Source organism: Triticum dicoccoides, chromosome 7A (assembly GCF_002162155.2).
Source record: "Triticum dicoccoides isolate Atlit2015 ecotype Zavitan chromosome 7A, WEW_v2.0, whole genome shotgun sequence".
Lineage (NCBI taxonomy): Eukaryota > Viridiplantae > Streptophyta > Magnoliopsida > Poales > Poaceae > Triticum > Triticum dicoccoides.
Window position 1 is genome coordinate 720,462,138 of NC_041392.1, and position 10,513 is coordinate 720,472,650.

Consider the following 10,513-nt stretch of genomic DNA (forward strand, 5'->3'; position numbering starts at 1 on the left):
GTTCACCAGATAATAATACTTACCCTGTGCCTCGTCAAGCCTCTTGTTACAAGCTCGATGTCGGTGTCTGCCGCATCTAGTTGCCGTTTTAATTTGGCAAACTCACTAGTCCGGCGAGCCACTGGAGCTTCCACCACCTGCACATAGGGGCAGTCTGGTTATTGCCTGGCAATATGATCCTCTGTTCGCCGCCGTTCTCGATGACAACCAGAGTCTCAGGGGCTACTATCTACACAGCGCACACCTAACATGTGCATTACTATCACATGTTATCTCACGTACCTCAAAGCCTGTCAGTAGACTCATAAAAGCTTCATGTAATCCGCTTTCGGCGGACGAGATTCTCTCCATCACCGTACTCATGAGCATACGGTGTTCTTCTAAGATGTCCGCTCGCCCCACCAACTTCCTTAGAATGTCCGACCGCACACCAGACGGTGCCGGACTCTTTTGTCTGCTCTCTTCGGGAGCCGGACACTGGGGACTTCGGGGGTCTATGGGATTATCTTCTGGCCTCACCGGATCTGGAGAGGCCCTCCGTGACGACACTTTGGGGTCGCCCGCTTCTTGAGCGGAGGAGTCCGGGGGAGGCGTTTCGCTCTCCATCATCTCTGGAAGAAGATCCCCCGAAGACGAGCTCAGCTGAGAGGGGCTAAGGCCCGAACTGCAAGATATATGCGGTGGTTATTCTCTCAGAGAAAAAGATAGCATACCTTTACTATTAAAGTATTTTGGATCACTTATTTTGGATCCCCCACGGACTTTGTGCGGCAAAAGCACCCCCCCGACGTAGGACCCTCTGTGGGAGACTTCTTCTCCCGTTTGGAGGCTTCGGCTTCCGGATCCTCGGAAGCAGTCTTTTTCCTCCCCCGGTTATCCTCCTTCGAAGAGACGCTCGTTCCCTTGGTTGGAATGGGCAGCAATGGGGGCGCCCGTATTATCCCCCCCCCCTCGGTATCTTCCTTCAAGGGCTCCGGGCAAGGTGCGACCTCGAGCATCTTTTCCAATACCGGATTTTCCAAACCCTCAGGGAGGGGGGCCAAACACCGAATCATCTCTGCCTTTGTTAGCCAGTCCTGGTCAAAAAGCAAACTCTTAGAAATAACTTCGAATAAAAGACAGTGTGTTCGGCTAGAGGATTTCTTACTTGTTCGGCGACGCGGTTACTGCTCAGGCCCACGTCCTCGGTAATATCCGGACATCCTACTTGAGGTCCGAAGAATGACTTGTACATCTCCTCGTGCGTCAGGTCGAGGAAACTTTGAATGCCACGTGGTCCCTCTGGGTTGAACTCCCAGAAGCGAAGGGGTCGGCGTTTGCAAGGCTGGACTTGACGAACCAGCATAACTTGTATTACCACAACCAAATTAAAATCTCCCTCAAAGAGATCTCGGATGCGGCTTTGCAGTATAGGCACGTCCTTGGCTGGACCCCAACTCAGACCTCTGCTAATCCATGACATTAGTTGTGGTGGGGGGCCCGAGCGGAAAGCAGGGGCAGCCGCCCACTTAGCACTTCTGGGAGCTGTGACGTAAAACCACTCCTGCTGCCATAATTCGGACACCTCTGGGAAGGAACCTTTCGGCCATGGAGCTCCTGCCATCTTGCCTATTGATGCACCTCCACACGCTGCATGTTTCCCCTCGATCATCTTCGGCTTCACTTCAAAGGTCTTGAGCCACAAGCCGAAGTGAGGGGTGATGCGGAGGAAGGCCTCGCACACGACAATAAATGTCAAGATGTGGAGAAAGGAGTCTGGAGCAAGATCATGGAAATCTAGCCCGTAATAGAACATCAAACCCCTGATGAAGGGATCCAGAGTGAGGCCTAGACCTCGGAGGAAGTGGGAGACAAACACGGCATTCTCGTTGGGTTCGGGAGTAGCAACGATCTGCCCTCGGGCAGGCAGCCGATGCGAAGCCTTCGCGGTCAGGTATCTGGCCTCCCTCAACTGCTTAATGTCCTCTTCCGTAACGGAAGAGGGTGTCCATCGGCCTTGAAGGCTGGATCCGGACATGGTTGAAGATCCGGACCACCTAACCTAGGGTTTGGGTGTTAGAACTCGAGGCGGGGGAAGGGTTCGATTGAGCACGGGAGGGAAAAAGTGAAAACCTTGTCCCTTTATAAAGAGGGTGAATATCAAGCGTCCTCTCCGTAGCCGTTTAGGGATTGCCTATAATCTAGGAATCCTAGACACGATTGGTGTCATGGGTTTGTCACGGCAGATGTCCTTGTGAAAGGACTTAGTCGTGGAGCCATCGCTACAGGTTAGCTTAAGGGGTTAAACCGGACAAGGGACACGGGGAATTTTATACTAGTTCGGCCCCTTCGAGGAAGGTAAAAGCCTATGTCTAGTTGTGATTGGTATTGCTAGGGTTTAGAAGGCCAGGGAGCGAATCCGCTTTGTCTGGCTCTCGAGTTGTTGTTGTCTGTCCCTAAACCGCTGCCGGGTCATCCCTTTATATACATAGGTTGAGGCCCGTCAGTTTACAGAGTCCCGAGCCGGATCATAAATGTATCTAGTTCGGTCTCTATCCTTCCTATCTTACAATACAAGTTACATGACTAAGCCGGTTTACATTTACAGGCTTTAACCCGCCTTTGGGCCTTGGGCCTCCATGAAGCGCCACCATCCTTGCATATTTATGGGCTTCTAATATTCAAGGAGTCAACTCGGCTACATAAGGCCGGTTTACCTCCAGTAGTAATATCCCCAACATTAGGCCCCAGATTGGTTTGAACTTGTTCATGTCAATCTTCCACACTTATAAAAAATCTTCTCCTATCTTCACTTTTGATCTGGTAAACCACCGTGACATCATACTTCAAAATTATGAAAAACCGCCCTGATGTCATCCATCCGTTGATGTCAGAGATTACCTTCATTTAATATATATTCTGTCACCGAGGCGACACCTTTATTAACTTATCCATTTTTTGGGCTCCTCGTTTCCCGTGCTTGCCGTTTTATCGCTTCGCCTTATAAATAGGACCGAGGGGTCATTTTCACCTTCCCCCCCATGCCTCTTCACGTCATCTTCCTCGCGCCGCTCAGCCTCTGGAGCTCCGCCGCCACCGTCGACCGTCGCCTCTACTCCGACCCTGGCCGCTGGATCACCCTGAATGCACCTGAATACTGCGGCGCCTTTCCGCTTCCTCACCAGCTCCGGTAAGTTCTCCACTTTTTTCGCCACGGATCTGTTCTAGGGTTTCGACGTTCTTCGCAGTTCTTCCGAAGTTCATCAGAGCTATTCTTCCCTTAGTACGTAGATGGATACTTCATGCTTGACGCATCTCTTGCCGTAGCTAATCTACCATGGTTACCACAAATCCTTATGTGCAAAGAACTAATCTAGTCTGTCATAAATTGCTTTAGTTCTGCACCCCTTCAAGATCCAATTATTTTTGCTTTTCTGTCTTATTTTCGATCCGAAAGTTTTATCTGTCACTGTGATATCTGTTTTTATGTTCCTGTGAGATTCGTTTCTCCTCGCACCAATATAGGCGGTTTTACCTTGTATAAACAGTTTATGCCATTAGCCCTCTGATAAACCAGAGGAGCATTTTACCTTCATAATTATGCTCCGGTTTAACAGTGTGTGAGCTATCCTGTGCTAGTATACCCTTAGTATCTGGGTTGTACCATTTCACATATCAGTATGTTTCTTACTCCCTTGTCTCTTGTATATAATCATACGTAATTTATAAACCGGCCTTTCATTTTCAGTTTGTTTGCTTTGCAATGGACAAAAAATTCACTGCCTGCAACTGGGCTCGTTCCAGGGTTACTGAGGCTCAGCTGAATGAGATGATTGGCATCGGCTCTCTGCCTAAGAAAACTGAGATCAAATGGTGAGTACCTGGAACAGAAAATCCTCCAACCCCAAGGCAGGGCGAGGTGGTGGTCTTTGTTGACCATATAGGCCATGGTTTCAAACCACCAGGGTCAAAGTTTTATCGGGATGTGCTTGCCAGCTTCCAACTGCATCCACAAGATATTGGTCCCAACTCAGTTTCCAACTTATGCAACTTCCAGGTCTTCTATGAAGTATATTTACAAGAAGAACCAACTGTCGAACTGTTCTGGGATTTCTTTCACTTAAACTAGCGCACAGAGTTTGTAAATGGCCCGAACACAGAGCTTGGTGGTGTATCGATTCAAAAGCAGAAAGAAGTGGAATTTCCTCATGCCAAACATCATAGCCACCCAAAGGAAGGAACCAAACATGGTTTTATTGCATAGACACTTTGCGTGAGGATGAAAATCCCCTCCCCGGTTTTCGTGATCACAGACTATCCAATACTCACCCAATGCCACAACGTCTGAGCTCTTCAGAAAGGACGAAATATGCTCCTCAACTCACCAAGCTCTGGGTCTTTATGGCAAACGGTTTAACAGGTGTGGACTTTGTGCGCTGCTGGATATCCTGGAGTATCTTGCCGCTAAGCCAGCGTCCCGGTTTAATGTGCGAATATACCGGTGAGGTTGACGACCCTCAACGCCATTGCAACATCCAATTATCTGAGGAAGAAGTTACTGAAGGTGTAAAGAAGATTCTGAATGAATCGGAACTGGTCTGCAGTCAAACCGGTCTGGGTCCCTTCTATGCTAAGATCAAGCCGCCTGCTGTAAGCATTACACTTCCTCTTCATCTCTAATATCTTTAACTTATACAATCTGTAACCCTTCTTCTTTATATATATATATATATATGTATAAGGTGATGACCCCATCTGGAAACGGAAATCCATAGAGAAAGCGGCAAAGCCAATTGGAGGCAAAGCGGTCAAGCCAACCCGCCCGAAGACCAAAGCCGTAAAACGGACGTCAAAGCGGAAAACGGCTGACCGGATTAATATGGAGCTTGATGATGATACTGATGATCCAGAAGTTGAGGTAGAACTTGACTAACTTGGCTCTCTTTTTATGCATCTTGTTAACAATGATCTTCCTCAGGAGGAGGCAGAAGCTAGTCAAGTTGATGACGTAGAGGTAATTACCCTTTCCTCCGGGTCAGACTCTATGCCAACACAAAAAACTTGCCAAGCAATCCAGAAAGTAAGCTTTTCTCATACTCTTGCTCACTTGGATCCAACATTATTTTGAAGACTCAACAGCATGAAGCTCGCCGGACATCCCGGCATAGTGGCCAACAGTTCACCTCTGTCGGTTTACCTGACACTCCGGTTCAGAAGCGCCGGTCTGAGGTCTCTCCTACTTCTGACCATTCTTACCCCAAGGCAGGTTATTTCAGACAGCCTCTTAATCCGTCCGATTCAAATTATCAGGTGACACCTCCTTCCTCTTCTGGTGAATCGATAGCAACTCAACTCCCCCTTTTGAAAACTGTGGCCGGGTGAGCTATAAAAAACCTTTCCTTTCAATGCACCCTAAATCCTTTGAATAGGATGTTAATCCTTTTTTTATTCTATTTGCAGGGCCAAAGCCAGACCCAGCAAGAAAGCTCGGGTCACCAATCCGCCAGAAGACCCTGTCATTGAAGAAGAAGAACCAAGAGGTGAACCGGAACAGACTGATGAACTGGAAGGCCCCCATCCTGAAGCTACTTTTGATGATCCGCCCCTTGAAGGCCAACATACCAATGAACCAACAGATGATGAGCCTGCCGCACCTAATACTGAACCGGCTGAACCAAACCGGGCTAGTCCAATGAAAAACACTGAAATTCCATCATCATCCACCAAAAATCCTGAAGGCCAAGGTGACGATGTTATTATTACTGGAATAGGCCACAGCTCTCCTATCCATCCCGTTGTTTTAGCTCAGCATAGTGCCAAAGAAGAGCAAATTGCCAAGGATAAAGGTAAATGGAGCAGCAACTTATCAAACTATGCTCATCTTAACGCTGATGAGCTTCATTCAGGCTTCTTGAACATATGCACTCAAACCGGGATTATGAAGCCAGTTTGGTGAACTTGATGAAAGAGCGATATGAGGTAAATTCTTCTATCTTTGTATATTGATTCATAGCTGAAACACTATCCCAAGTAGCCCCCAAGCGCCATTTTATGATTGTTAATCACAAACCGGGTCTTTGTAACACTTCAAGCATCCCATCATTCATCCGTGCAAAGGCGTGTCGCCAATAATAGATAAGACTCATCTGTGAAAAAATTAGATAAATTTCTGCAGCATAGCCCCCAAAGGCCGGTTTAACTTGGCAAGTTAATCCGGTTTTTAATCCACACAGCCATTTTTTACAACAAATGTACATTAGCCCCCAAGTGTCAAGGATAATGCTTGCATTGTTCTGGAGACTTGTATAGAGTGTAGTATTTGAGAGCAAATAGGCATTAGCCCCCAAGTATGAAGTGGATAACTTGTTATATGCTTTATAATTAGTGCATAAATATGTTGTTTGTTGAATATACCTTCAATGTTGCAGGCTGAACTAAGAAGCAAAGATTCCCGAAACTCTGACTTGCAAGAAAATGTGAAGTCTCAACAAGCTGAAGCTGCAAAAGCCAAAGAGGAGTTGACCCAGGCCCTGGCCGGAATGGAAAAGCTGAAAGAATCCTTCAACCAAGATCGTGCTAAATGGCAAACCGAAAAAACCGGTTTAACCAAAAGAGTGTAGACACCGAGGCAGCCCTGAAACCAGTGGTTGAAGAACTAGCCAGTTTGAAGCATCAAATCAATGCTATGACCTCTACTATCTTTGGTAAGTGTCTGCTTATGTATGTTGCGCCAGTCAATGAATCTTAAAACTGACAAAAATGTTGATAAAATCTTTGGCAGGCACCCGGATCACTCATCTTGGTGCAGATATGCGGATGAAGCTCAAAGAGGCATATACATTGGTTGAGCAGCTATACTCTGGGTCTCAGCGGGCCATTAGTACGGCGGCTTATAACAAACCGGCGCAAACTTTCATTAAGGAGACCCTTGAGAAGCTGGGCATGTTACCAGCACGTATTGTCGAGTTGAAGAGAGCCGTTGCCAGAGCAGGAGCATTAACCGCCCTTATTCGAGCCAAGGCCTAGATTCCAGACCTTGAAGTGGAGGATATCATTAAAGGATATCCAGGTGTTAAAGAAGACGGTTCAAACTTTGACAATGATGATCTTCGGCGGCTGACCAAACAGATGCGGCCAGCGGCCAGCAAGTTGGCTAAGGATACCAATTTGTCTCATTTTCAACCGTTTTATGATGCAGAAGGGAAAAGATAGCCAGCCGATATCCATGAAGTCGAAGAACTTGTGCCTCCGATTCGTAAGCACACTTACGCCCCTGATATTAACCCTTCTGATCTTATCCATGAGGAAGCCGTGTTCCAAGATTTAACTGGAATCGATTGGCCAATGGCTGATTTCCAGCGGCTGGGGAGGGATGAAGAAGTGCCTACATCAACTGATCCGCAACCGTCAAACCGTCGTGATGAAGAGTCCTGATTTGGTCGCCGGTTTATATGGCTACTGTGAAAAACAATGGCACTGTTTGAGCCGATTTGAAGCTTCATGTAATAGGATAGCTGAAACTTTGTTTATCTGCCATGCCATCGAGCATGTTTCGTAACGCTTTGTGACAATCTGTGCCGCCCTTCAGGATATATTTTATGCATAGCCTATGATGACTTACCTTCCTGGGTCCAAAAAACTTAAAAGTGTCTAGCGGTTTACCGCTAGACATGTCATAATATCCAAGAAGTATATAGTACTTTAGCTGAATAATCAAGTGTTTGTACAAAAAATAATGTACATAACATACCTCATTAATTGACCAAACGTGTATATAGCAAAGGTGTTTAACACCAACCCGATACATTTGATAATTTCATCTTCATAATGCTGGTCTATATATTAAACCGGACCGGTATAACTACCGGATTTTCTTTATAACACTGGTGATTTAGTCAAACCAGACCGGGTCAATGACCACCGGTTTATAATTGATCATGTGCCAACAACTGGTAGTTGGAAAGCAAGCCGGGTCAAGGACGCCGGTTTATCAAAAAAAATTACTTATGATTTTCAACAAACAAAATTCCAATAGGAAAATATGCGAGGCTTTTTACGAGCCGCCAGGCTCCAAATCGAGGCTTTTCATGGGCTGCTAGGCCTCTAAGTTAAACCATTTAACAAAGCCTTTTAAGATGGGCCTCCAATTAACCAATCATCGTTTTAACTATGACAAGTTCAGGGTCTGTAAAAGATTGACTTGTCAAATGTTCGATGGGTCATACCAGGATTACCTGGATAGGAGTGGCTTACTTGATGAAGGCAGGCTAACCTGGGGTTTTAGGTGAATACACCAGGCTTCCAAGCCGTGGCTTGATAGCCAATTACGAGGGTCCTTTCAAACTCTTTGTTTCTTTGCAAAAAAGAGCCCCCAAGTAACTTTGTGAGCAATGCTCAGTGTGTGTGCCTATGTTTGAGTCTGTACCGTGTACAACACTCTCTTTGGCTCCACAAATTTTTCCTTGTGTGGCTTGAAATGCCTATCAAGATGCGTAGCTGTGGTTCAAACATGACCAAGCCCGCTAGTGATTTTCCTTATCTCTATGCAGCTGCTAAAGTCGGTTTAACAAAGACTCCGCTTTGTTAGTTAACTTGTAAAAGCGCACACATGTATAAGAAAGAACAGATACCCCGCTTATAACGGAGGCTCAGATTTATGATATGATATATACATTGTCATAAATATGTACAAATGAAGAGCCTATGGCTTCAAGTATAATAAGGCCGAAGGAGAGCTATGTTCCATGGCCGCTTTGTCTCCTCCTCCGATTGAAATGAGTCTTCATGCTCTCGAACATCAATGAGGTAGTAAGATCCGTTGTGCAGGTTTTTGCTGACCACAAAAGGTCCTTCCCAAGGGGGGATAACTTGTGCATATCAGTCTGATCCTGGATGAGCCGGAGCACCAAATCACCTTCTTGAAAGGTTCTAGCTTTAACCCGGCGGCTGTGATAACGTCGAAGATCTTGTTGATAAATCACCGAACGTGCTGCTGCAAGATCACGCTCTTCATCCAACAGGTCTAGAGAATCCTGACATGCCTTCTCATTATCAGCCTCAACATAAGCTGCAACACGGGGCGAATCGTGACAGATGTCACTAGGAAGAACTGCCTCCACTCCATAAACCATGAAGGAAGGTGTGTAACCCATAGACCTATTGGGTGTGGTGTTGATACTCCATAACACAGAAGGTAGCTCCTCAGCCCAACAACCCAGCGTCCGCTTTAAGGGAACCATAAGCCTTGGTTTGATACCCCGTAGAATTTCTTGATTTGCCCTTTCCGCTTGACCATTAGATTGGGGGTGAGCCACTGATGCTAGATCAAGCCGGATGTGCTCACGTTGACAGAATTCTTCCATCTCCCCTTTTGACAGATTAGTACCATTATCTGTTATAATGCTTTGTGGAAAGCCAAACCGGAATATCACCTTTTTAATGAATTGAACCATCGTGGCTGCATGACACTTGCTGACTGGCTCTGCCTCCACCCATTTAGTGAATTTATCAACTTCTACTAATAGGTGTGTCTTCTTGTGCTTAGAGCGCTTGAAGGGTCCAACCATATCAAGCCCCCAAGTTGCAAATGGCCACGTAATTGGAATCATCCGAAACTCTTGAGCCGGAACGTGCGCACGGCGGGTAAATTTTTGACATCCATCACATCTCTTGAATAAATCATCCACATCAGCATGCGCCATCAACCAGTAAAAACCATAGCGAAACGCTTTGGCAACCAACGACTTTGAACCGGCGTGGTGACCACAATCCCCTTCATGGATTTCTCGCAAAATCTCACGACCTTCTTGAGGAGAAACACAGCGCTGAATTGCTCCTGAAACACTGTAACGATGTAACTCCCCATTGAGGATGGTCATGGACATGGAATGCCGGATTATCTGTCGAGCCAACGTTTCCTCCTCTGGTAACTCACCCCGGTTCATGTAATCTAGATATGGGATCGTCCAATCCGGTATGGCATGTAGAGCTGCCACCAACTGAGCCTCCAGATCAGGAATAGCCAACTCTTCAGTTGGTATTTTGACTGACGAATTGTGCAACACATCAAGAAAGACATTGGGCGGAGCCGGTTTACGTTGAGAACCAAGAAGACTTAAAGCGTTCGTCGCTTCATTCTTCCGCCGGTCTATATGGTCCACCTGATAACCTTTAAAGTGACCAGCCACTGCGTCCACCTCTCGCCGATATGCAGCCATGAGTGGGTCCTTAGAATCCCAACTGCAAGACACCTGCTAGGCCACTAGATCTGAATCACCAAAGCACTTAACCCGGCTCAAATTCATCTCTTTAGCCATCCAAAGCCTGTGGAGTAAAGCCTCATATTCAGCTGCATTGTTAGTACAAGGGAACATTAAACGGAGGACATAACAAAACTTGTCACCTCATGGGGAATTTAATACGACTCCAGCCCCCGAGCCCTCCAACTGTCTGGACCCATCAAAATGAATAGTCCAGTATGTATTATCTGGTTTCTCTTCAGGTGCCTGTAACTCCGTCCAATCATTGATGAAAT